At 34.2% G+C, this 22,771-nt stretch overlaps 1 protein-coding gene and 1 pseudogene across 6 annotated transcripts in view; both read left to right on the top strand.

Moving 5' to 3' along the window:
* Positions 1-22,771, top strand: part of MTMR8 (myotubularin related protein 8) — a 142,406-nt gene that overhangs the window by 78,969 nt on the left and 40,666 nt on the right. The gene's annotated exons all lie outside the window — the stretch shown is intronic.
* On the top strand, positions 9,714-9,832 carry LOC120592528 (uncharacterized; annotated as a pseudogene).

Below are 22,771 nucleotides of genomic sequence, written 5' to 3' on the forward strand. Positions count from 1 at the left end.
ACCTAACACTTCATCTTAAAAAACTTGAAAAGGAAGAACAAATGAAGCCTAAAATCAGCAGAAAGAAAGAAAGAATCAAAATAAGAGCAAAATATATATATATAAAATATATATATTTATATATATATTTTATATTTTATATATATATACATATATATGTGTATATATATACACACACACATATATATATATATATATATATATATATATATATATATATATATATATATAAAAAATAAATGCAACAAAGAGCTGGTTCTTTGAGAAAGTTAATAAATTTGACAAACCCCTGGCTAGACTCACTGAAGAAAAAAGAGAAAGGACACAAATAAACAAAATCAAGGATGAAAGAGGAGAAATTACGACTGACATCGCAGAATACAAAGGTTCCTACAACAATACTATGAAAAAATATATAACACCAAATTTAATAACCTAGAAGAAATGGACCGGAATTTAGAAAACTACAGGCTTCCTAGACTGAATCAAAAACTGGAAAATCTAAATAGACTTGTCAGCAGTATGGAAATTGAAACAGTCATCAAAAAGTCAAAGTCTAGGAACAGATGGCTTCACCAATGAATTCTACCAAGCATTCAAAGATTTATTACCTATGCTTTTCAAATTCTTCCAAATAATCGAACAGAAGGCAAAACTTCCCAACTCATTTTATGAGGTCAATGTTACCTTGATACCAAAACCTGGTAAAGGTAACTAAAAAAAGAAAACTACAGACCAATATCTCTCATGAACACAGATGCAAAAATCCTAAATAAGATACTAGCGAACCAAATACAGCAACACATTCAAAATATTATGCACCACGATCAAGTGAGCTTCATCCCAGAGGCACAGGAAAGGTTCAGCATATGAAAATCGATTAATGTGATACACCACATAAACGAATTAAAAAATAAAAATCATATTATCATATCAGTAGATGCAGAGAAAGCCTTCGACAAAATACAGTATCCATTTATGATCAAAACACTTAATAAAATCAGTATAGAAGGAAAGTACCTTAACATACTAAAGGCCATTTATGACAAACCCTCAGTCAACATTATAATTAATGGTGAAAACCTAAAAACCTTACCTCTAAGATCAGGAACAAGGCAAGGCTGTCCACTATTGCCACTCTTATTCATTATAACATTGGATGTCCTAGCGAGTGCAGTCAGGCAAGAGAAAGATATAAAAGGCATCCAAATAAAAAATGAAGTCAAACTGCCACTATTTGCGGATGACATGATTCTCTATATAGAAAACCCTAAAGACTCCACAAGAAAACTACTATAAACAAGAAGCAAATACAGTAAAGTTTTTGGATACAAAACCAATGTTCGAAAATTTATAGCATTTCTATACTGTAATAATGAAATATCAGAAAAAAGTGAAAAAATAATTTCTTTTGTAATTGCAACAGAAAGAATAAAATACCTGAGAATAAATTTAACGAAACATGTGAAGGACCTATACAATGAAAACCACAAGATACTATTAAAAGAAATAGAAGAAAATATAAAGAAATGGAACAATATCCCGTGTTCTTTGATTGGAAGAATCAACATAGTTAAAATGATCATATTACCTAAAGGATTATACAGATTTATTGCAATCTCTATTAAAATCCCATCAACATTTTTTAAAGAAATAGAAAAAATATCATCATATTTGTATGGAATCATAAAAAACTCTACGTTGCCAAAGCCATCCTGAGAATAAAAGAACAAGGCTGGAAGCATGACTTTGCCCGACTTCAAATTATACTGCAAAGCGACAGTAATCAAAACAGTGTGGTATTGGCAGCAAACAGACACATGGACCAATGGAACAGAATCGAGAGACCAGAAGTAAACCCATGATATGTGGGCAAATACTTTTCGACAAAAAAGCCAAAAACTTACAGTAGAGAAAGGAAAGCCTCTTCGATAAATGTTTCTGGGAAAACTTTAAAGCCACTTACAAAAGAAAAAAAAATCTAGACTGTTGTCTATCACCACACACCAAAATAATTCAAAATGGATTAAGGACCTGAATATAAGACAAGAAACAATAAGTTGCATAGAAAAAAACATAGGAACTAAACTCAAGGACCTTGGACTTAAAGAGGATTTTATGAATTTGATCTCAAAAACAAGGGAAGTAAAAGTAAAAATAAATGAATGGGACTACATCAAACTAAAAAGCTTCTGCTCTGCAAAAAAAGGCGAAGAGACAACCATTTGAATGGGAAAATATATTTGCAAGCAATGTCTCTGATAGGGGCCTAACATTCAAAATATACAAAGAATGCATACAACACAGTAATAACAACAACAACAACAAAAACAAATGATCTAATCAAAAAAGGGGCAGAGGACTTGAACAGATACTTCTCCCTAGAGGACTTACAAATGGCCAACAAATATTTGAAAAGATGCTCAACATCGCTAGCTATTAGGGAAATGTAAATCAAACCCACAATGAGATACCATCTCACACTTGTTAGAATTGCTATAATCACAGGACAAGTAATAACAAATGTTGGAGAGGATACAGAGAAAAAGGAACCCTTTACACTGCTGGTGGGAGTGCAAATCTGTACAGCCACTATGGAAAACTATGGAGGTTCCTCAAAAACTAAGAATTGATCTTCCATATGATACAGCAATCCCTCTACTGGGTGTTTACCACAAAGACTTGAAAACCCATATCCGAAAAGATATTTGCACACCGATATTCATAGCAGCATTATTCACATTGGCCAGGACATGGAAGCAACCAAAATGTTCTATGGTAGATGATTGGCTAAAGAAGCTGTGGTATATGTACACAGTGGACTATTACTCAGCCATAAGAAGAGATGAAATACTGCCATTTGCAACATGGATGGACCTCAAGATAATCATCCTAAGTTAAATAAGCCAGACAAAAAAAGTTGAAAATCACATGATATTACTTACATGTGAGATATAAACCTCAAAGCAACAAATGAAGAGGACAAACATAGTATAATGGACATGGTGTATAGACTAGTGGTTACCAGAGGGTATAGGGTGGAGGAGGAGCAGGGAGGTAGACGTGGTAAAGGGGGTCAAAAACCGGGGTAGGGGAAGTGTTAAGTTGGTAAAGGGGATCAAGTATATGGGAGCTGAAGGAAACTGGACTTTGGGTGGTAAATACACAATATAATATACAGATGTGAAATTGTAATGTACACCTGAAATTATAAAATTGTATTAGCTAATGTTACCGCAATAAACTTAATTTTAAATTAAATAAAAAAACTTTAATAGGCACAATGTGAGGTAGTGAGAATATAGGAGAAAGTTGGGTAGGTAGCATATTTCTAGGTAAACTGTCCTGAATGGAACTTCAGAACTAATGCTAAAAATTGAGTTGTTCATGCCTGAATTCCTGCTACTTGCTACAGTACTCGCTACCTTTTTTAATCTCCTTTCAGTATTAAAGACCATTCAGTCTTTACTAAGACATTTAGGTAAACCCCAGACAGATGTATGGTTAAAGGAATGGCTTTATGCTAACCTTATAACCTTTATCCTCAGTAACTCATAACACAGATTAACATTTTTCTTTTTCCTAAATACTGTCCAGAAATGTAGATGTAACCTTAGAAGATAATTCACTCAAGCCAAACTGCCCACTCTTATTTAATGTATTATTATTATTATTGTACCTCCATGCCTTTCATCGTGCTTTTTCATTTATCTGTATTTCTTCTACAACTTCTGTTTATATAATGCCAGTCTGTTTTGTGCTGATTTACATTTATTTAAGTGATACTTTTAACTTCTACAAACCAATGTCTTAAAAATTATCCTTGCTTTGGACACAGATCTGTGCTCTTCCCTAAATTCCAACAGCCTTCTCTTTTTTCTCTTGGTTAAAGCCCTACTTCTTTTGGGTTGCCTCTTCACATCCAGGTTTGCGCATGGGAACGGACTTCTGAGTGGTCGCCAAGGAACCAGAAGTTGCAGCCTGCAGTTATAGTGAGTTAACTCCCTGTGGGATGAAGCTTAATCGTGGAATATGTGTGAAGGGAGACAAGCAGCAGATAAATTCTCCTGCCTTTAACTCCTCAGGGAATCCTCCAGGAGTCCCAGTGAACAAATGTTCACTCCTCCAAAGTGACCTATTCCTCATGAAGTAGGTCACACTTCCCATTGCTAGCATCTTTCCTAGCTTCACTTTCTTTTTATCCCACTCTACATTCTCCCTGATTTAGCTTCGGTGTGTTAATCTTTGTCTGAGCTTTGCTTTCTAGAAGGGTGCCATAATACTTAAAATTATTGAAGAATTTGTTAATTTTCATTGCCCTTATGTCAGTAGTTTTCAAAATTTGTACTTTTCAGTCAAGGAACCATTTCTTCAAACATTTTAAGGAGATCAACATACTTAGAAGTAGAGCTACAAGATTTGAAGTAGAGGACTGTGTGCCTGTGTGTGCATGTGTGAGATGTCTGGAGTCCTGCCTTTTATCTCCCTTTCCCTGGGGAAAGTTCATCTTAACAGAGCCTTAGAGCTCACCTCCCAGAGGTAGGTTTGTAAATAAGGGCTCTATTTCTGTTGTCCTTTGTTATTTCAAACCACTATAATGATGCAGGGACTTCTGAGTGTGACTCTCCTCTAACATAAACATGGGAAGGCTTGCTAAAGTTGATGGAAATGTGCATACTGTCTCCTTGCTCTTGTAGAGCTCTCTCTCCCTCTCTCCTCTTAGATTTTCCAAATATTTGTCAGGAAGAGGATAACTTATATTCTCAGTACTTCCTCAGTACTTTTCGTTTCTGTCCCAGGTCACGTTACACATCACCCACTCTACTTTTGCAGTGTTTGTTTTGATTCTTTTATTTGTAGTTGACTCTTACATTTGCACGTACATATTTATTATAAAAATATTTTTAAGTTATAGATGGGTAAGCAAATATAAAGTAACACAAGAATTATAGGAGCTCTAATAGTCTTAAAAACTGAACTATTTAGATAGAATCATACAAAACCTTTACTGGAATTTGCCTTTCATGAATACCTGAAATTCAGCCCAATCAGAATTACTGAGAGCATACTTTAAGGTCCTTTACTAAGAAACAGAATCACACAAACAGAAATAAGATATCAGACTCTACGAGGAAACACAAGTTTCTAGCAATCACACCACTCAGATTGTGGTGCTTGATTTAACAAATGAAAACAAAGTGCTGTGAGAATTCAGAGGTGGTTTGTGATTATTATCAATGGAGAGGGTCAAGGAAGGCTTCATGGAGTAGAGGATATTTGAGCTGGAACTTGAGCTATTTAAACAGCCTAAGGAGATAAAAGGTACAGAGAAAGGTGCACAAGCAGAGTAGGGGAGATGTGATATGCTTAGATTACAGCAAGCATTCTGAGAGCTGAGGAGGCCCATTTTCACTTGCAGAGCAATTGCCACTATTAGTTGAAACATTTTCAAAGGCAGATACACTACGGTAAACTGTGCTGGTGTGCTGCTCACAGTTGCAGACTTTTTAAATGCTTGATGCATATTCAGTATATTTTGCATGTATAAACATTCTGTGATGGCCAACGTAGCTTACGGATGTCTTAAGATCTAGAGAAGTGTGAATGAGGTTTGGTGTATGATTTATGCATTGGGTATTTAAATTTTCCAACTAAAAAATACCATTCTAACTGTATAAATAATTCTAGGATCAGATGAAAGCAGCTAGAGTGCCACAGAATTTTAGGAGAGTGCCATCACACTTGCATCCTGCAGCCCCATTTCCTGACCACACTTCAGTCCTCTTCAAGCAGCAGCAGTTCTGTTCAGAATCTAGTTTTGTTCATACTCAGACTGCTTCTGTGCTATTCGGGAAAAGATGACCTTGTGCTGTCAACATTTAAGAACAAGGTTGTAGTTGTTAAGTGAGAAATTCCTGGGGGCACAGTCTTACTCCCCCTCTAGAAAACCCACCAGGTTCTCATGGTGAAGAGCCAAGAAATAATTCTCATGTTTCTCAGAAGAAGAAAAACTAAACAAATTGACAACCTACAGGGCCACAAGGCAAGTCACTGGCTGGAGAGGTGACTGCAGACAAGTAGGACTTATTGGGAGCAGGACCATCCTTTATTATCCTTTCGATGTCTGCATCATTTATAATGATATCCCCTGGTTCATTTCAGACATAAGTAATTTGTGTCTTCTCTCTTTTTCTTTTGTCATTCTTCTGCTTTTATCTTTATTATTTATTTCCTTCTTTGGGGTTTATTTTTCTATTTTGTAGGTTATTTATGTGCTAACTTAGAATATATAAGACTTTTTCTCTTTTCAAATGTAAGCATTTAGTGCTATAAAATTTTCTCAGCATTGCTTTAGCTGAGCCCCACAAATTTTGATTGCATTTGAATTTTCATTTCAATATATATTTCATTTCCCTTGAGACTTTCTATGATGCATGGATTATTTAGAAATACATTGTTTAGTTTCTAAATAGTAGAAAATCTATTGTATATTTTCCTGTTGTCTTTGTATTATCGATTTCTAGTTTGATTTTATTGTGATCAGAGAAAATATTTTGTATAATTTCAATTAAAATTTTCAATAGCCTAGGACATGGTCTATCTTGCTATATTCTTTGGGCACTTGAAAACAGCATGTATTCTTCTGTTGTTTGATAGAGTATTATATACATGTGTACTAAGTACTGCTGGCTGTATTGAGTTCTTCCATGTCCTTGTTGATTTTGACTAATTATTCTATCAATTGTTGAGAAAGGGTTATTGATTTCTCGAACTCTAACTGTAAATTTGTCATTTGAGTATATATCTTTGGATAAATTTTTTAAGTGACTTCTCTAGGCAGTGTATTGTGTGTGTCAAACCTAATTTAGACGACTAAAGATGAGAAAGCCTATTGTTTTTATTCATATTTTTATTATTTCCGTTGTGTTTTCTTCCTTTCTGAATTTCTTAGATTCCTTCTTTTATCTTTTTAGAAAACTGCTCTTTTTAGAGAAGTTCCTTTAGTTTTATTTTTAGATTGGTCTAAGAGTGAAACAATCCTCATTTGAGAATGTCTTATTTCTCCTTCATTCTTGAAGGATATTTTCATCAGTTATAGAATTCCAAGTCAACAGTAATTTTCTTTGAGCACTTGAAAATGTTATGCCACACCCTTCTGGATTTCATGATTTCTGATGAGCAATTAGCTATCATTCAGGTAGTTTTTTTTTTCCCCCTATATGTAAGGTGTCATTTATTTCTTGCTGTTTTCAAGATTGTTTTAAGTTTGACTATGATGCGTCTTACTGTGTATTTCTTTTGGTTATCCTGTTCGATGTTCGCTCAACTTCTTGACTCTAGGTTTCTGTTTTGATTCTCTAGACTTATGCCTTTTGCTTTATTTGAAATGTTTTAAGCCATTATTTCTTTGAGTATACTTTTTCAACCCTTCATATTTCTCATTTACTTCTGATTTTCCACTGACACAAATATTAGATATTTTGTTATTATCCTAAAAGTAGGTCCACGAGGGCCTACTTTTTTTTTTTTCAGTAGAATTTCTCTCAGATTGAATAACTTTTATTTTTCTATCTCAAGTTCACTGCTTCTTTCCTGTCTACCTTCCATTCTACTGTTGACCTCATCCGTTCATTTTTTTAAAATTTCTGTTATTGTATTTTTCAGTCGTATAATTTCCATTTGGTTCTTCTTTATGTCTTCAATTTATTTTCTGAGACTTCTTTGCTTGTAATTGGTTTGTTGCAGCATTTTAATGATGGCTGTTTAAAATCTTAGATAATTCTAACATCACTGTTATCTCTGTGTTGATTGCTTTTTTTCATTCAAGCTTATATTTTCCTTGTCCTTGGTATAATGTAGTAGATAGCAAGATATAAAACACTGTACCTGTGGATGACATGAAAGTCTATGTAGAACTAAGGAATCTAATAAAAAATTTAAAAACTTCTTAGAACTAATAGTCGAGTTCAGCAGAGTCACAGGATACAGGATAAACATGAAAATCAATTGTGTTTACATATATTAGTGATGAACAAAGGGACATGGAAATAAAAACTAAAATACCATTTATAATCGTTCGCGCAAAATGAAGTACTTAAGATCCTAGAAAACCAAAACAATCTTGAAATAAAAGAACAAAGTTGGAGGACCCACACTTTCTCATTTAAAACGTTACTACCAATCTGCAGTAATCAAAATACTGTTGTCCTGGCAGAAGGACAGACATATACAACAATGGAATAGATTAGAGAGCTTAGAAATGAACTCTTGTATATACGGTCAATTGATTTTTGACAAGAGTACCAGACATTCAGTGGGGAAAGGACAATCTTTTCAAAAAATAGTGCTGAGAAAATGTTATCTACTTGCAAAGACATGCAGTTGGACCCTTACCTTACACAATATACAAAAATTAACTCAAAATGTATTAAAGACCTAAATGTAAGAGTTAAAATGTAAAATTCCTTGATGTGAACATGGGGAAAATCTTCATTGGATTTGGCAATGATTTCTTGGATATGAAACCAAAAGCACAGACAGCAAAAAAAAAAAAAAAAAGTAATATAGGCTTGATCACAGTTAATTTTGTGTGTGTTTATCAAAGGGCATTATCAAGAGAGTGAAAAGACAGACTCAAAGATGAGAGAGAATGTTTGTAAATCTTATATGGTAAGAGATTAATATCCAGAATATATAATGAACTACTAAAACCCAGCAAAAAACAAAGTGAACATTACTATTCAGAAATTGCCAGAGGACTTAAGTAGATACTTCTTCAACGGAGATACAAAGATGACCAATAATGGTATTGGCAGAAAAACAGACACACAGACTAGTGGAATATAATCGAGTGTCCAGAAGTAAACTCGTATTTATATGGGCGAATAATTTTCAAGAAAAAAACTAAAAACATACAGTGGAGAAAGGAAAGCCTCTTCAATAAAGGGTGCTGGGAAAACTGGAAAGCCACCTGCATAAGAATAAACTATACTGTTGTCTATCACCACATACCAAAATTAACTGAAAATGGATTAAGGACCTGAATAGAAAACCCGAAACAATAAAATGCATAGAAGAAAACATAGGAATTGAACTTAAGGACCTTGGACTTAAAGAGGATTTTATGAATTTGACCACAAAGGCAAGGGAAATAAAAGCTAAAATAAATGAATGGAACTACATCAAACTAAAAAGCTTCTGCACAGCAAAAGAAACCATCAACAAGATAAAGAAAGAGCCATCCAAATGGGAAATATATTTGCAAGTAGTGCCTCCAATAAGGGCTTAATATCCAAAATATACAAAGAACTCATACAACTCAATAACAACAAAACTCAAATGATCCAATCAAAAAATGGACAGAGGACCTGAACAGACACTTCTCCCTGGAGGACATACAAATGGCCAACAAACATATGAAAAGATGCTCAACATAGCTAGCTATTAAGGAAATGCAAATCAAAACCACAATGAGGTACCATTTCACACCTGTTAGAATTGCTGTAATTAACAGGACAAGTAATAACAAATGTTGGAGAGGATGTGGAGAAAAATGTACCCTCATACACTGCTGGCGGGACTGCAAATTAGTACAGCCAGTATGGAAAACAGAATGGAGTTTCCTCAAAAAAACTAAGAATTGATCTACCATATGATCCAGCAATCCCTCTACTGAGTATTTACCCCAAATACTTTAAAACCCAAATCCAAGAGTCTACGGCCACGCCACCCTAAATGTGCCCGATCTCGTCTGGTTTCGGAAGCTAAGCAGGGTCAGGCCTGGTTAGTACTTTGATGGGAGACCACCTAGGAATACCAGGTGCTGTAGGCATTAAAAAATGAATGAATGAATGAATGAATAAATAAATAAATAAAACCTGTATTTGCGCACTGATGTTCATAACAGCATTATTCACAGTAGCCAAGACATGGAAACAACCAAAGTATCCTACGATAGATGATTGGATAAAGAAGTTGTGGTACATATATACAATGGCATATTACTCAGCCATAAGAAGAGATGAAATGTTGCCATTTGCGATAACCTGGATGGACCTCGAGATAATCATACTAAGCGAAATGAGCTAGACAAAAAACGTTGAAAATTACATGATATCACTTATATGTGGGATATAAACCTAAAAGCAACAAATGAACAGGATGAACAAACAGAGACTCATGGACATGGACAATAGACTAGGGGTTTCCAGAGAGTTGGGGGGGGGAGGGGGGAGATAGATGGAATAAGGGGGTCAAATATGTGGTGACAGGAAGAAATCTAACTATGGGAGGTGAACACAACACACACACACACACACACCTACCTTACTGTTAAATAAAAAATAAGGTGGCCAATAAGCACAAGAAAATATGCTCGGCATTACTGATCATTAGGGAAATACAAATCAAAACCACGATACCACTTCACACTCATTAGTATTGCTACTATCAAAAAAAAAATGGGATAAAGAATCAGCAAGTATGTGAAGAAATTGGAACCCTGTACATTCCTAGTGGGAATATAAAATGGTACAGTTATTGTTGAAAAACATTTTAGCAGTCCTTCAAAAAATTAAATATAAAATTACCACCTAGATCTAGCAGTCTCACTTCTGAATTTATATCTAAAATAATGCAAAGGAGAATCTCAAAGAAATATTTGTGCACACATGTTAATCACAGCATTATTCATAATAACCAAGACGTGGAAGCAACCCAAATGTCAAAATGTCCATTGACTGATAAATGGATAAAGAAATGGTATAAACAATGCAATGGCACATTATGCAGCCTTAAAAAGGGACCTCTCATCACACGCTACAACTTGGATGAACCTTGAGGACATGTCAAGTGAAATGAGCCAGTTACAAAAGAACCAATTATCAGTCCACTTATACGAAGTATCTAAAGTAGTCAAAATCATAGAAATAGAAAGTAAAATATAATTGCCAGGGTCTGGGGGCAGGTGAGGAGTGAATTAGTGTATAGAAAGTGTAGAGTTTCAGTGTTGAAAATGTAAGTTCTAGGTATATGCCTCACAGTAATGTGAAGATACTTTACTGAACTGTACACTTCAAAATGGTTGAGATGGTAATTTTAATGTTTTTTATCACAATAAAAAATTATAATGAAACATTTTATCTAAATCTAAAAATGAAATACATAAGTAGAAATATAACAAAATATAAATAGGCCTTGTGTGCCAAAAACTACAAAACAAAGAAATTAAAGAATACCTAAATAGGGAAGCATAAAATATTCATGGATAAGAAGACTTAACATAGTTATAGTTAAGATGTCCATTGTCCTCAAATTGATATACAGGTATAATGAGTTTCTTATCAATATACCGGGAAGATTTTTTGGAGATATCATCAATATTCCAAAATTTATATGGAAAGTCAAAGGAACTAGCATAGATAAAGCACTTTTGACAAAGAACTGTAGATCAATATCTCTCATGAATGTAGATGCAAAAATCTTCAAAACAATATCAAATAAAATTAAAAAGAATTATACATCGTGACTGAGGGGAATTTATTCTAAGCACGGAGGATGGTTCAACATTTGAAAATTTAATCCATCAAAGAAACACTGGAAAAGAAAAATCATATCATCTTATCAATACATGCAGAAAGAGTATTTGAAAATATCCAACACTTATTCATGGTAAAATATCTCAGTAAACTAAGAATAGAGGGGAACTTCCTCAACTTGATAAAGAATATCTACAAAATACCTATGGATAAAATCGCATCTAATGGTGAGGACTTCAAAGCCTTTAAGATCAAAGCAAAGATGTCTCCTCTCACCCCTCCTTTTCAACATTATACTAAAGTCCCAGCTAATGTAAAAAGAAAAATAAAAAATAAAGATTATACAGATTGGAAAGGAAGACATAAAACTGTCTTTGCAGATGACTCGATTATATGTAGAAAATCTGAAAGAATGGGCAGAACAACTCCTGGAACTAATAAGCAATTATATCAAGGCTACAGGATGCAAGGTTAATATTACAAAAGTCAATCACTTTCCTATATACCAGCAGTGAACAAGTAGAATTTGAAATTAAAACTAATGCCATTTACATTAGAACCTGAAAAAGTGGAATACATTGTTATAAATGTAACAAAATAGTATAATAGCTACATGGAGAAGCTACAAAATTTGAAGAACTAAATCAGAAGTAAATAAATAGAAAGATATTCCTTGTTCATGGGTAGGATGGCTCACTTTTGTCAAGATGTCAGTTTCTCCCAACTTGATCTGTAGATTCAATGCAGTCTCCATCAAAATCCCAGCAAGTTATTTTGTGGATATCTACAAGCTGATTATAAAATTTTATACAGAGACAAAAGATCCAGAATAGCCAACACAGTACTGAAGGAGAGCAATATTGGAGGACTGACACTACTCAACTTCAAGACTTACTATAAAGTTGCAGTAACCAAGACAGTGTGTTACTAGCAAAAGAATAGACATAGATCAATTGAACAGAATAGAGAGCCCAGAGATAGACCCACATAAATGTAGTCAATTGATCTTTGACAAAGTAGCAAAGGCGATATGATACAGCACATATAGTCTTCAACAAATGGTGCTGGGACAACTGGACATCCCAATACAAAAATAAATAAATCTGAACATAGACCTTAAACCTTTCATAAAAATTCACTAAAATGGATCACAAACCTAAAGGTAAAATGGAAAGCTATAAAGTTCCAGAATATCACACAGGACAAAACCAGATGACCTCGGGTATGGCAATGACTTTTTAGATATAACACCAAAGGTGTGATCTATGAAAGAAATAATTGACAAGCTGGACTTTATTAACATTTAAAACAACAACAACAACAACAACAAACTTCTACTTTGCAAAAGACACCATTGAGAATGTGAAGCCAATCTGGGAGAAAGTATTTGCAAAAGACATATGATGAAGGACTATTATCCAAATTATACAAAGAACACTTAAAATTCAACAATAAGAAAACAAACTAATTAAAAAATAGGCCAAAAATTTTAACAGATACTTCACCAAAGAAGATATACATATAACAAATAAGCACATGAAAAGATGGTCCACATTATATATTGGCAGTGAAATCCAAGATAAAATTAGATACCACTATATACCTATTAGAATGTCCAAAATCCTGAACACTGACAACACTAAATGCTGACAAAGATGTGGAACAATAAGAACTCTCATTCATTGCTGGTAGGAATGCAAAAATGGCTCAGCCACTTTTGAAGACAGTTTAGCAGTTTCTAACAAAATTGAATATACTCGTACCATACATTCCAGCAGTTGCACTACTTGGTATTTACACAAAGGAGTAGAAAACATCCACACAAAAATATGCATGCAGATGTTTATAGCAGCTTTGTTCATAGTTGCCAAAACTCAGAGGTAACCAAGATGCCCTTCAGTAGATGAATGGATAAATTATCTATGGTACATTCAGTCAATAGAATATTATTCAGTGCTAAAATGAAATTATCAAGCCATGAAAAGACAGAGAAAAAACTTAAGTGTGTAATACTAAGTGAAAGAAGCCAATCTAAAAATGCTACATACTGTATGATTCCATCTATATGACATTCTGGAAAAGATCACTCTATGGACAGTAGAAAGATTTGTGATTGTCAGGAGTTGGAGGTGGAAGGAGAGATAAATAAGCAAAGCCTAGAGGCTTTTCAGGGGCATGAAAATACTTGATATGTTTGTTTTTTGTTGTTATTGAAGTGTATGCATTCTTTATATATTTTTGGATATCAACCCCTTATCAGAAATGTCATTTGCAAATATCCTCCCATTTGGTTGGTTGCCTTTTTTGTTGTTGTTGATGGTTTCCTTTGCTATGCAGAAGCTTTTTAGTTTTATGTAGTCCCATTTGTTTATTTTTGTTTCTCTTGGCTTTGGAATCAAATCCACAAGTATACCACTAAGACTAATGTCTGGAAGCTTAGTGTCTATATTTTCTTCTATTTATTTTATTTTTTCAGGTCTTATATTCGAGTCTTTAATCCATTTTGAGTTAATTTTTGTGTATTATGTAAAATACTGATATAGTTTCATTATTTTGTTTGTGGCTATCCAGTTTTCCCAATACCATTTATTTACTTAAGAAACTTTCATTTCTAATTGTATATTCTTGGTTCCTTTGTCATAAATTACTTCTCTATATATGTGTGAGTTTATTTCTGGGCTTTCAATTATCTTCCTGTGGTCTGTGTTTTTTTCTTGTTTGGTTGTTTTGTTGTGGGTTTTTTGTTTGGCTTTATTTATTTATTTTTTTGTCAATACCATAACCATACGGTTTTGATTGCTATAGCTTTGTAGTAAAGTTTGTAATCATGGAGGGTGATACCTCCAGCTTTGTTCTTTCTCCTCAGGATTTCTTTGGCTATTTGGAGTCTTCTGTGGTTCCATACAGATTTTAGGATTCTTTGTTTTGTTTCTGTGAAAACTGTCATTGGGATTTTGATAGGGATTGCTTTGAATCTGTAGATTGTATTAGGTAATATGGACGTTTTAACAATGTTAATTCTTCCAATCCATGAACACAGAATATCTTTAGATTTCTTTGTGTCTTCTTTGGTTTCTTTCATCAGTGTCTTATAGTTTTCAGTGTACAGGTCTTTTACCTTCTTTTTAAAGTTTATTTTTAGCTATTCGTAGTAATTTTTGAAATCAGGGTAAGTCCTCCAACTTTTCTCTTGTACTTCAAAATTGTTTTAGCCATTTGTGGTTCCTTTGGGCTTCATATGAATTATGGGATTCATGTTTTTATTCCTACAAAAAATGTCATTGTGATTTTAACAGAGATTGCATTGGATCTGTAGATCACTTTGGGTAGTATTGACATCTTGACAGTAATAAGTCTTCCAGTCTGTGAACATAGAATGTCTTTCCATTTTATTTCCATCTTCTTTAATTTCTTTCACCAATGATTTTTAGTTGTCAGTCTACAAGTCTTAGACATCCTTGATTAATTTTATTCCTACGTATATTATTTCTTTAGCTCTTATAGATGGAATTATTTTCTTAATTTCCTGTTCAGATTTTTCATTGCTAGTGTATAGAAATGCAAATGCAGCTGATTTTTTCATGTTTGTGTCCTGCAATTTTACTTTGCATTTTAAATTAGCTTTGACAGGTGTGTGTGTGTGTGTGTGTGTGTGTGTGTGTGTGTGTGTGTGTGTGTGTAAAACTCTTCAGAGTTTTCACATATAAGATGATATCATCTGTGAACAAAGATAATTTTGCTCCTTCCTTTCCAGTTTGGATGCCTCTTATTTTTTTTCCCCTTGCTTAATTGCACTGGCTGGACTTCACATACTTTGTTGAATAGTAGTGGCGAGAGTGTACATCCTTTCCTTGTTCTTGATCTCAAGGGGGAAGCTTTTTTTTCTTGCTTTTTTTTTTTTGTCTTACACAAACATTTCATTTTTCTTTTTTTCCAGCTTTATTCAAATATAATAAACAATTAGTTGCTCGTATTTACATTGTACAATTCAATGAGTTTTTTTTTCTCACTTATAGCTGGGCATACAGTAATATACCAGTTCCAGTTGTATAGCATAGTGATCAGAGAGCCACATAACTCACAAAGTGATCACCCCACTAATTCTAGGACCCCTTTCCCCCTTACATATTTATTACAACATTAGTAACTATCTTCCCCATGCTTCACTTTACATCTCCATGTCTATTCTGCAACTATCCATTTGTACCTCTTAATCCTTTTGCCTTTTTTATACCGTCCCCCCAACGCCCCTCCCATCTAGTATTCCTCAAAATATTCTCTGTATCTATGAGTTTATTTCTGCTTTTGTTGTTGTTGTTTATTTTCTTCTTTAGATTCCACATGTATGTGAAATCATGCGATATTTGCCTTTCTCTGACCGATTTCATTCAGCATAATACCCTCTAAATCCATCAAGGCAATATCTTTTTCCATCCCCTTTTGTTAATCTGTGCGTGTTTTTTAATCTGAAGTGAGTCTCCTGTAGGCAGCATATGTGGGGGTCTTGTTTTCTTATCCATTCAGCCATTCTGTCTTTTGGCTGGAACACTTAATACTTTTCTATTTGAGGTACTTGTTGATAAGAATGTAGTTTATTACCATTCTTTATTCCTGTTTTTGATATATGTATTTTCTTCTTAAAGAAGTCCCTCCACTATTTCCTGTAATACTGGCTTGGTGTTGATAAATTCCGTTAGCTTATTTTTGTCTGGGAAACTCGTTATCTGTCCTTCGACTGTAAATGATAGTTCTACTGGATAAAGTATTCTTGGTTGTAGAACCTGGGTTTTCATCACATCGAATATTTTGCGCCAAGCCCTTCTGTCTTGCGTGGTTTCTTTTGAGAAATCAGCTGCCAGTTTTATGAGTGCTCCCTTGTAGATAATTAACTGCTTTTCTCTTGCTGCTTTTAAGATTCTCCCTTTGTATTTAACTTTTGGCATTTTAATTATGACATGTCTTGGTTAGGGCCTCTTTGGGTGCATTTTTTCCGGGGACTCTGAGCATTTTATTTTTTCTTTTTATGTCATTTTATTTTGGGGGGGTGTTGTATGTCTATTTCCTTCACCAGGTGAGGGAAGTTTTCCATCATTATTTCTTCCAGTAGCTCTTCAACATCTGGTTTTCGTTTAGGTCACCATATGACATGGATATTTTTACATTTAATGGTATTCCATAGGCTCCTTAAATTATTATTATATTTTTGGCTTTTTTCTTGCCATTCTAATTGAGTGTCCTTGGCTTCCCCATCCTTTATATAGGTCATTCGATCCTCTTCTTTATCCACTATGTTGATTCCATCTAACATACTCTTCATCCAGATAACGTGTTCATTTCTGACTGGTTCCCTTTTATAATTTCCATTTCTAATTTTATGTTTTTTATGTCTTTGTTAAAGTTCTCACTTTAAGTAAAATCATCTATACTTCCTCCAAGTTAATTGAGCATCTTTACAACCAGTGTTTTGAAACTCTGCATCTGTTAGATTGCTTGACTCCATCATTTCTGGATCTCTGTTCTGTTCTCTCATATGGTTTCTGCTTCTTTGTCTTCCCATTTTGACTGTCTTTCTGTTTCTATTTCTATGTAACAAGCAAAGCCCCTAAGTCTCCGGGTCTTATTAGTGCAGCTTTGTGTCATAGGTGTCCAGTGGCAAAGTCCTGAGAGGGGTCTAGCTGCAGGCCATGTTGTTTAGCCCCAGCCTGTGCCCCTCCAGGGCTACCTGTTAAGATTCATTAAGCAATCCACAGATGCTGGGCTTATAGTTGCCTCGAGAAACCATACAAGAAACTGAGGCCAGCTGCCACGAGTGTGAGTCTTTGGCACTGCTCATCAAGGAACACCTGACTCGCAGAGGATACACTGGATATGGCTTGGGTAGGGCCACGAGTTGGGGAGGTGGAGTTTCAGGGAATATTCTGGGAAGAGCACCTCTGTTACCCAGTTTGATGATATCTCAGCTATGGCAGTGCTGGGTCCGCACACTGGGAAGTGGGGAGCACTCAACAGAGGAACAATGGATACCATGGGCACTTTTGTCCGGGAGAGATCTTAGCCTCCAGCCCTCACTCCAATAACTCAGTGTCCCCCTGTAATTCCCTGGTGCACTCCGGTATTGGTGCTCAGATTGAGCAGGTCCATCACCACTAAAGTCCACTCATGTACACGGCCCCTTTAAGAGGTGTCTGCAGCTGCCGGCTGCTGCTGCTATGGCCTCTGTACAACTCAGTCACTAGGGACCAGCCAGCCTCTCATCCTCACCTCATCCTACCTCCTCTTTTTGCAGGGCGATTTCTTATTTCTCTCCCTAGTTGTAAGACTTGTTCATTAGATCCCAGGCGACTTTCCTTGCTCTTTGCTCCTTGTTTCTGTCACAACTTTAATTTGGTCACAAGAGGGATGAACAAAGCCTCTATCATCTATGCCATTTTTAGGGGGGAAGTTTCTTAGTTTTTCCTCACAAATACATTGGTAACTGTGAGTTTTCATATATGGCCTTTGTCATGTTGAAGAATTTTCCTTTTGTTCCTATTGTATTGTTTCTTTTTTCATGAAAGGCTATTGAAATTGTCAAATGCTTTCTTTTGCATCAATTGAGATTATCATTTTTTTTTTTGTTACCTTAGTTCTGTTTATGTAATATATTACAATGATCGATTTTTGTATGTTGGACCATCATTTTATTCTGGGCATCACTTGGGTTGTATTCATCATGTATGCTGCTCAGTTTTGTTTCCTTGTATTTTCTTAGGATCATTGCATCAATGTTAATAAGAGATATTGGTCTGTAGTTTAGTGTCTTTGTCTAATTTTGATTTTACGGTAATGCTGGCTTCATTGAATAAGTTAGGAAGTGTTCTCTCCTGTCTTTTGGAACAGTTTGAAAAGGATTGGTTTTAATTCCTTTTAAATGTTTAATAGAAATCACTAGCAAAGCCATCTTGTCCTTGGCTTTTTTGGCTTGGATGTTTTTGATTACTAATTCCATCTCCTTGGTAGATATAGATCTATTCAGGTTTTCTGTTGCTTCATGGGTTAATTTTAGTAGATTTGTGTTTCTAAGTGTGTCCATTTCATTTAGGTTATCAAGTTTATTGGTATACAATTGTTCATAATATTATCATATAATCCTTTGTATTTCCATAAAATCAGTAGTATTGACAGCACTTTCATTTCTGGTTTTAGTAATGAGTCTTCTTTTGTTTTTTTCTTAGTCTAGCTAAAAGTTTGTCAATTTTGTTAGACCAATTTTTGGTGTTGTTGATTTTCTCTATTGTTTTTGTAGTCTATATTTTATCTCCACTATTTTTTTTTAATTTTAAATTTATTGGGGCGACATTGGATAATAGAATTATATAGATTTCAAATGTACAATTCAATAATACATCATATGTATATTGCATTGTGTATTCTGTATCCAAAGTTAAAGTTCCTTCCATCATCATATGTTTGAGATAAATGAAAACAAAAGCACAACATTAGGAATGCTGCAAAGGCAATATTAAGTGGGAAATTTTCAGCTGTATATGAATACTTGAAAAAAAATCTGAAATCAAGAACCTAATTTTACACCTATGGAAGCAGAAAATAACAGCAAACTAAACTCAAAGCTAGCAAAAGGAAGAAATTGATAAATAGCAGAAATATTTTTGTTTTCATTCATCTCAAGCTGTTTTCTAATTTCACTTGTGATTTTTTTTCTTTGACCTATTGATTGTTTAAAAGTATGTTGTTTAATTACCACAAATTTGTTAATTTTCCAGTTTTTTCTTATTCTAGTTTCACTCCATTGTCATAAACAATACTTTGTTTGATTTTAATCTTTTTTTGTGTGTGTATTGAGACTTGTTTTGTAGCCTAATATATGGTCTATCCTGGAGAATATTCCACGTGAACTTGAGAAAATTGTGTATTCTGCTGTTTTGGGGTGGAATTTTCTATATGTGTCTACAAGGTCTAATTGATTCTAGGATTGTTCCAGTTTCTTTTTTTTTTTTTCCTCCTTGATATTCTGTCTGGTCATTCTAGCCATTATTGAATGTTAGCCATCTATAGTTTTATAATCTTCAGTTGTATGTTATTTCATAATGCCTAAGTTTGGAGTCAGCAATAAAATATCTTAAAGACCAAGAATCCTGTAAAGAAACACACTAAAATTTCAAAGCCTGTTCACAGCCAATTTGCGCATTTTTATGGGGGAAAGCCAAGAGGATAGATCAGAAAAGAAAAATGTTTTCCTTTCCTAAATTTGTTTGATCTATTTAGTTAGCATAATGATGTTATGGCCCCTTTGATGCATGACCCTGACCATCAGTAAAATTTGGTGTTATCTACTCACATGCAGCAAATGTATTAACAAATGTGCCGACCTCTCTTTCAAGCAGGTAATAAATAATGTAGGACTATGCAGTTATCTGTCACCATAGTCTCAAAAGATTTGCCCCAGAGTTTCAGTCCTGTCATCCATTTGTTAAATTCATGTGGTTAATTCCTTGGACATGGTTATCTGTGTTTCTGTTATTACTGTCTGATATTTCACACTTATATGGCTTGTACTGCTCCCCAAATTAGCAATGCCAGGGCAGTCAGTGCCAGGGAGATAAGTAAAATACCTCATTTGTAGCAATTGAGAGTTGCAGCTAGCATTCTTTGTAGGGGAAAGTACTGGGAGTTCCTCAGCTGAGTAAAATCTAGTCGAATTTTGAGAGAAACCCAAATTCAGGAAATATTTTCCAGGTTTGGACAAGGTGAAGCTTGTGATAGGGGAAGCCATTTTCTTCCTTTATATGCCCACCAGGCTCCCTCTACTGTCTATATTGTTTGAGTTCATTCGTAGATAAGTTCGTATTAGCACAATTCATAATTCTAGGTAGTAGTAAGTGCTTACAATGTGTTTTTTTCTTTTTTCTTCTTTCTCGAGATATAATTGACATATTGTGTTAATTTAAGGTGTACAGCAAAGCGATTTTATATATGTATATATTTCAAAATGATTACCATAATATTAATTAACACATCCATCACCTCGCATAGTTACAATTTTCTCTATGCATGGTGAGAACGTTTAAAATCAACTCTGTTAGCAACTTTCAAATATACAATACGATAATATTAACTGTAGTCACTGTGCTGCACATTATATTCTCATCTTATAACTGGAAGCTTGTACCCTTTGACCACCTTCACTCATTTCCCCCACCCCCACTCCTGTCCTGTTTCAAGGAGTTTGGGTTTTGTTCGGTTGTTTTTTTCCCTCTAAAATAACTTTGTATAATTTATTTCTAGTCATAGGAGGTACAATTTCTTTCAAAGCCCTTTAGACTAACTCTATTGCCATTATTGCTATAGCACAGGTGTAGGATTTAAAAGGCCAGGTTTCCATGTAGGCTTTCATTATCCCACTGAAAGAATCTCTGCTGTGTCTTTGCGTACAGCTTTGAGTAAAATAAAAGGTGGATTTTATTGCAGTGAGAATGTCCAACAATCTAATTGAAATGGAAAAGATGGGAGGACTCGGAAGGGAAAGAAAATAAATGATATGGGGGGCGGGGCTTCAAGAAGTTCTTTTCAAAATTGAATCCTTAGATATATTCTGAGACACTAGGAATTTTTGTTTTTTTCCCATTTAAAAATTTTTTGGTAAAATATACATAACATAAAATCTATCATTTTGACCATTTTTAAGTGTACATTTCAGAGGCATTAGTACATTCACATTTTTATGCAACCATCGCCATCATCCATCTCCAGAACTTTGTAAATCTTGCAAAACTGAAACTGTATACCCATTAAACAGTAACTCCCCATTCTCCCCTTCCCTCTGTCTCTGGCAACCACCATTCTAATTTCTGTCTCTATAAATTTGACTACTATAGATACCTTATAATAAGTAGAATCATACAGTATTTGCCCATTTATGACTGGACTATTTAACTCAGCATAATGTCTTCAAGGTTCATTCATGTTGTAGCATGGTTCAATAATTCCTTCCTTTTTAAGGCTAAATATTATTCCATTGTATGTATATATGACATGTTATTTATCACTTTATCCTTCGATGGACACTTAGATTGCTTCCACCTTGGGCTATTGTGAGTAATGGACATGCTTGTACGATATTTGGGTCTTGGCTTTCAATTTTTGGGGGGTGTCTACCCAGAAGTGGAATTGCTGGATCATATAGTAAATCTGTTTTTAATTTTTTGAGGATATGTCGTACTGTTTTTCATAGTGGCTGTACCATTTTACATTCCTACCAACAGTGTACAAGGGGCACAATTTCTCAACTTCCTCACCAACACTTATTTTCAGTTTTTTGTTTATTTGCTTATTTGTTTTATAGTAGCTATCAAAATGTGTGGGAAGGAAGTGATATCTCATTATTCTGATTTTCATTTATTAGCGATATGGAGCATCTTTTTATGTAACTATTAGCCATTTGTATATCTTTTTGGAAAAAAAATCTATTCAAATCATTTGTCCATTATATATATTTTTTTGAGATATAGTTGACATATAATGTATTAGTTTTAGATGTACGTTTTGGGTTTTTAAAGCTTCCATAGCTAAGTGAGAGCATGCAGTATTTGTCTTTCACAACTTATTTTACTTAGCATAATACACTCAAGGTTCATGTTGTGACAAAGTTCAGGAATTCCTTTTTTAAAAATATATTTCTCAATTATACTTGACATGCAATATTATATTAGTTTTAGGTGTACAACATAGTTATTAGACATTTATACAACTTATAAAGTGATCACTCCAAAAAAATCTAGTACCCATTTGAAACTATTCATAATTATTCCAGTATTAGGGATTTTATTCCCTATGCTGTACTACGACTATTTTTATAACTGGTAATTTGTACTTCTTAATCTGTTTCACCATTTTTGCACATCTCCCCAAACTCCTCTTGTCTGGCACTTGTCAGTTTGTTCTCTGTATCTATAATTTTTTTCTGTTTTGTTTTTCTTTTAGATTCTATTATGAATGAAATCATATGGTATTTGTCTTTCTCTGTCTCACAGATTTGACTTAGCATAATACCCACTAGATCTATCCCTGTTGAAAATAGTAAGATTTCATTCTTTTTTTCTGACTAACTTTTGTGACTTCCATATCTTGGCTCTTGTGAATAATGCTGCAATGGACATATATCTTTTCTTTTGTTTTTTGTTTTGTTTTGTTTTGTTTTAGTTTTTATTTCTTTGATTAGAGTTGACATTCAATAT

Source organism: Pteropus medius, unplaced genomic scaffold, assembly GCF_902729225.1.
Source record: "Pteropus medius unplaced genomic scaffold, Ma_sr-lr_union100, whole genome shotgun sequence".
Taxonomy (NCBI): Eukaryota; Metazoa; Chordata; class Mammalia; order Chiroptera; family Pteropodidae; genus Pteropus; species Pteropus medius.